This window comes from Maylandia zebra, linkage group LG23 (assembly GCF_041146795.1).
Source record: "Maylandia zebra isolate NMK-2024a linkage group LG23, Mzebra_GT3a, whole genome shotgun sequence".
Lineage (NCBI taxonomy): Eukaryota > Metazoa > Chordata > Actinopteri > Cichliformes > Cichlidae > Maylandia > Maylandia zebra.
This window is the reverse complement of record NC_135188.1, coordinates 16,031,553-16,037,552: the sequence shown is the minus strand read 5'-3', so window position 1 is coordinate 16,037,552 and position 6,000 is coordinate 16,031,553. Positions and strand designations below refer to the sequence as shown.

The 6,000-nt window shown below is 41.9% G+C and overlaps 1 long non-coding RNA gene across 1 annotated transcript; it reads left to right on the top strand.

Annotated features, from left to right (window-relative positions):
- Positions 1 to 2,935: 2,935 nt before the first annotated feature.
- Positions 2,936 to 5,944, top strand: LOC143415072 (uncharacterized). The gene is made up of 2 exons (XR_013095681.1): positions 2,936 to 4,102; positions 4,629 to 5,944. It is a non-coding gene; the product is annotated as an uncharacterized LOC143415072 (long non-coding RNA).
- Positions 5,945 to 6,000: the final 56 nt, after the last annotated feature.

The window sequence follows — 6,000 nt, the reverse complement described above, 5'->3', positions numbered from 1 at the left end:
ACCTGATTATCATCTCAATGCTGCTTCAGAGGAAATGTATAACTCGTGGAAATGCAGCTGTTAGTAAAATTGACTGAGACATGACCAGTGTCACACATCTGCTTATTGATGGCCTAGAAATGCAGCAGAGAATCAGAAATATTTCTCCTTCTTTTGTTTATGAATCTAAACTTTCTGATTATTTCCAGGTTTACGTAAAAATATGACAGACCTATTTAAATGACAGATATACCATACCATGAAGTACTTCATCTGCAAAGCACGGACACAGTTACATAAACTGCCCTTGGTTTGTCTGCCTGCTAGACCTATTCACCAGTTCTATAGTCATCCTAGTCACTTGTTTTTCTCATTGAATTTTGAATTTGAATGATGACCAGAGAAGCAAACCAACAACACAATAAGCAGCTCTTCAGATTATCACCTTCAGTGAAAGCAGACAGGGCCAAAGTCACAATAGTGTGACTTTTTCAATCAAGTTATCCCTTCAGAGAGGGTTGTATTAAATAGAAATAATCAAAAATATACCCCGATTTTAAAATAGGATAGAAGTGCTCCATGTACTTGCATGAGAAGAGTGAAGATGACAGCCAAGTCGGAAAACTTGAGGAGATAATAGCTGAACATGACCTCTGTATGAACTTGAATTATATGCCTCATTTAACTGTTTCTCAAAATTCATTCTGTGCTTCACCAGAAGTTGCCTGGCATGGCTCGAGAGATAAAAAAGAGGTTAGAAATTAATTTCACTTGAATTGTAATTTAATGAGGGGTATATAGTATATATTCAGAATGTATTATATATGAAAGAATGAGATGTGGATTTTAAACAAAATAGTTTCTCTTTGTTCTTAATCATGTCAAAGTAATTTTTTCTAAGAGAAGGTTAAGTAGAAAATCGCAGCTGTTATCCTGAGGATTAGACTATCACACCTGATCCTGCTCCCAAGGTCATCTTCTTCTTTGTTTCATTTCCTTTTTGCTTTCCTTTTACTTTTGGTTTTTTTTTTTTTTTTTTTTTTTTTTTTTTAAATGACATCAGAAACAGCAGTATGCGACATTACGTGATGACAGAGCTTCAGTTCATCCTTTGTCATTTTTTTTTTTTTTTTTTTTTTTTTAATAAATAGGACAGGGGGAATGAATGAGAGAAAGAGGGGGAGAGAAAGAAAGAAAACCAAAGGGGAGAAGAGACGGTGAGAAGGGGGGGGAAGAGAGAGAAAAAAAAAAAAAAGAACTCCTGGGTCACCTGTATGGAGAAAAAAAAACAAACAAACAAAAAAAACAAACAGAGGAGACAGCAAACAACAAAGAGCAACATAATAATAGAGAAAACAAAGCACCATCACAATAAACTAGCTAGTCATAGATATCAATATTTACTAAATAATAAACGATATTGTGCAGCACGCAAGATAGACAGCGCACAGTGTGCTTTGAGGCAGCAGCCAAGAAAGCTTTAGTCCGCGTCTGTGAATACCCATGTGTGCATACCTGTGTGGATCAGCATGCTTGCATTCCAAAGGTTTCTCCATGTAATGATCTGCTAGGGAGTGTGGGGGGGCCACAGCCCCGTCCTCCAGGGTGTGAAGCGGGTATGGAGGAGATCAAAACTCCAGACATCCAGAGGCCCCCAGAACACAAGAGACCATGGAAGACCAACAGAGGGGCAGCCGCCCCACTGTTCCAGTAAGAGCCGAGGAGAGTCCCAGATGAGGGCTCGCCCAGCAGCCGCGGAGCAGAAGTCAGGGGGAGTTGCAGTGACGCGCCCGTGAGCTCCGCCGGCCCCCAGCTGTGCCTGAGTGACCGAGCCCCAGGCCGAGAGGCCGGGGGCACCCCACCTCCAAAGGGGCCCGAGCGAGCCCCAGGCCCCAGGCCCCGACAAGCGGCCGCCAAGGAGTGAGCCGGTGTGTACCCGGACGCCCACCCCCAGACACAAAGAACCACCAACACACCGACACCTGAGGGAGTCCGCCACCGGCAGGGGAAGTGGTGGTGGGTGGAGATAGGCCTCCAAACCTTGGAGGGCCTGAGGTGTCCCCAGAGAGGTGGCGTCTGATACCCAACCTGACATATAGACACAGACATACAGGCACACACAGACACAAACATCCATTCCCACCCTCATGCTCTCATATGCACTCACTCCACACTCAACCAACGTGGAGACAGACATAAAGAGACGCTGTACACACAATCACACTCCCCAAGCGTACTCTACAAACCGGGTCTAGGTACCCTTGCCCCTGGAGGGGGGAATTGCACCCAGACCCAGGTGGTGTTACCCTTTTCCCTGCGGTGGGGAGAGGCAGACCACCCCGACTCCGCAGCAGCAGGGAGGCCCCACACCCCAGACCGCAGACTTTTGTTTTGACTCACTCACCTCACTTGGTTTTGGTAAAGTCTTCACTTCCTGTCCTTGTGTGTTTCACTCCACTGTGATCGCCTGCCTTGCTTTAGGTATCTCTTCTTGGTACAACACCTTCTTTAGTGTGCACGCTTTGTCTATGTTAACATCTCGCTTCAATTTCTACACTTGCTTGCATCTTTTCTTTACTTCTTGTTTCCTTCCAACAGGCAGGTAATGAAGAAATGTCTTTTTATTTTCTTAAATATCCAAACACATATATAATATATAATATGTCAAACACAAGCAATGGTAGAAAAACAAATTAAGTATACCCTCTTTAGAGCTTAAGGTTTTACTTATCAGGACAAGAAAAAAAAATAAAATGAGGTAAATATTGTTAGGTATTTTAGTACCATGGTAGCATTTACTGGATATTGTTTTATAGTGACATTATGCAGGAAAACTCTGTCATTCAATAAGGCCCCTTTGTTTTAGTTATTTTTCTCTTTGACCCAAGAATTGATGTGTGAGAATCACAGGCTGGTACAAGGTTGAAATACCACAGAGATCACTCCCTCAGCTACATTAGTTTCTTGAAGGCCAAATGGTTTGTTTCAGATTTCACTAATGAAAGAACTCTTTGTTTTGTGCCTTGAAAATATGTCGCTGAGATAATCACAATTGTAGCTGAACTAATAAACTACACAAAGGATGCTTCTTCACCCAAGGGCAGGAAGACGCTCCCTTATCTTGGTCTGTACTGGTTTAAACTGATAATCTGCTGTCTCATGAATTTTACCCTCTATATAAACTGTTGTACTTGTGAATAAAGTTGAGTCAATTTGGGAAGACAATCTAAAGCAGTCTCTGTTTTCTTGTTCTCCCAAGCTGCTCCCGAGCTCGTACTAACACGCTGAATGGCATGCTTGAATATTGCTTGAGAATATATTTGACTGTGTTACAGACTAAGGGACATTCTCTGCTGATAGACGTCCACGCCTCGGAGGAAGCCGATCCACGGAGTAGGCCCTGGAAACCGTTTCCTTCAATTTTGGTGTCAGAAGTGGGATCCTGACGAAGGTAGGCACTCGTCTTTTATTTTATAAGACTGTGTTATGCCTTTCTCAGTGATCCACATAGAAACGGGATACGCTGACGAGGCCTTCTTCAGTGGCCCACATAGTAACAAGTGGGATACGCTGAGGAGCCTTCGTTAGTGGCCCACATAGAAACACAGGAAGTTGCCTGCTGTCATAAACTAAGAAGTTGCTCACCAGCAGAAAGGACACAGGAAGTTGCCTGGGGTCATAAAACGAGAAGTTGCTCGTTAAAAAGTGAGAAGTTGCTCACTAAAAAGATAAAATTGCTAGCAAAAAAATCAAGTAACCTCAGGTGTGCCACAGCAAAATAAAAACTAACTTAAAACCTTCAAGCGCCTAAACCCCTCTGGAAATCACTGACCATGGGTCAGAATAATTCAAAGACCTTAGACGGGTCCGATAAAAACTCAAAATTAACTGTAAAACCGAAAAAAATAAAATATAAAATCACAAATAGCGGCTCAGTACGACTCCCACTTCCGGTTACGTTTAACCCACGCTCGCGAATCAATGAAGACTTCCATGATTACGTATCCAGAACATGCGGAAGTGCTTACGTGACTGATTTCGTCTCGAACTTAAGAACTATAACTTTAATGCATCCTAATGTATTTCCGGAGCCCTATCCCGAACGATTATCGCCAGAAAACAGGTCAGTAGAAATGTTAAATACTATTTGTGATAAGGAAAGTAGGCTGATTAAAAAGTCCTGTAAAAAATATATGATAGAATGCAATGAAATAATACCCAGATTTGGAATACCTCACCAAATTAACAGTGATAGAGGACCTTCATTCACATCAGAAGTAATTCAAAAGTGTGCTAAAACTCTAGCAATAGACTGGAAATATCATGTGCCATACCACCCTCAGAGTTCAGGAGTTGTAGAAAGAATGAATAGGACCATAAAAAATCGCCTGACTAAAGCAATGATAGAAACAGGAATGACCTGGATCAAACTACTTCCTCAAATCCTCTGCGAGATTAGAATGATTCCATCCGCTGCAACCAAATTATCTCCATTTGAAATAATCATGGGAAGACCGTTTCCAACACCATGGTCAGCCTCCAGAGGGGCACCGCTATTGGAAGGGGACATAGACACTGCATTGTCTGACTATGTTCATAACCTGGTAGAAACACTGAATAATAACTATCAGAAAGTTTGTCTCTCTCAGCCTCTCCCTTCCATAGATCCAACCCATCCGTGGAAACCAGGAGATGCGGTGTTGGTAAAGTCGCTAAAACCAAGGGCACTCGGGGAGGCCGCGTGTTCCAGCCCCCAGACTGTACTTGCAGTGACGAGAACCAGCATCCTAACAGATGGACAACCTCAGTGGATTCATGCCAGCAGGGTTAAGACCAGCCCCACCAAACCACCTAAGGCGTCGGATCAAGTAGATGACGACTCAGGCGAGCCAACGCCCGGATCCAATCCACCTACACACACACAATCACTGATTAACACACAACGCCTGAAAGAACAACAACAAGGTACTCGAACATCCAGCAGGAACAGAAAGCCTAGAGTACCACACAATGTCTAACCTGATAAAGATAGACTCGTTTCATCCTGATAATGGAGAAAATGAAATGCCCATTGTCATCACACGACGCTTATACGGTGTCTCTCGAACCTGGGACCAGGCCAGAAGACGACTAAAGAACTGTCTTTTTTATATATTTAGGTTATTAATCATATCTACTGCATTAACCTTAGGATTTTTATTTACTATTTCGTATTGTAAAGTGCAACCCTGTTCAAATTTCTGCAAGCCACATTTTCAATGATAACCCATATAGCTACTAGTACAGCTACTTCAATGTATTTGCAATTAGCACAAATTGATCCTGAGGATGTGCCAGATGTTACCAATGATGTTCCTGATGTGTATATTGAACATTAGGTTGTGAACTATTACATTTTATGATTTGCTTTTTATATTATGTTATTACATTTGTGATTTTTCCTTTCTATTTGAGTTATTATTTTTAAAAATAATAAAAGAGGGGAACTGTTAGGTATTTTAGTACCATGGTAGCATTTACTGGATATTGTTTTATAGTGACATTATGCAGGAAAACTCTGTCATTCAATAAGGCCCCTTTGTTTTAGTTATTTTTCTCTTTGACCCAAGAATTGATGTGTGAGAATCACAGGCTGGTACAAGGTTGAAATACCACAGAGATCACTCCCTCAGCTACATTAGTTTCTTAATCTTTTAGACGCCTGTTGAAGGCCAAATGGTTTGTTTCAGATTTCACTAATGAAAGAACTCTTTGTTTTGTGCCTTGAAAATATGTCGCTGAGATAATCACAATTGTAGCTGAACTAATAAACTACACAAAGGATGCTTCTTCACCCAAGGGCAGGAAGACGCTCCCTTATCTTGGTCTGTACTGGTTTAAACTGATAATCTGCTGTCTCATGAATTTTACCCTCTATATAAACTGTTGTACTTGTGAATAAAGTTGAGTCAATTTGGGAAGACAATCTAAAGCAGTCTCTGTTTTCTTGTTCTCCCAAGCTGCTCCCGAGCTCGTACTAAC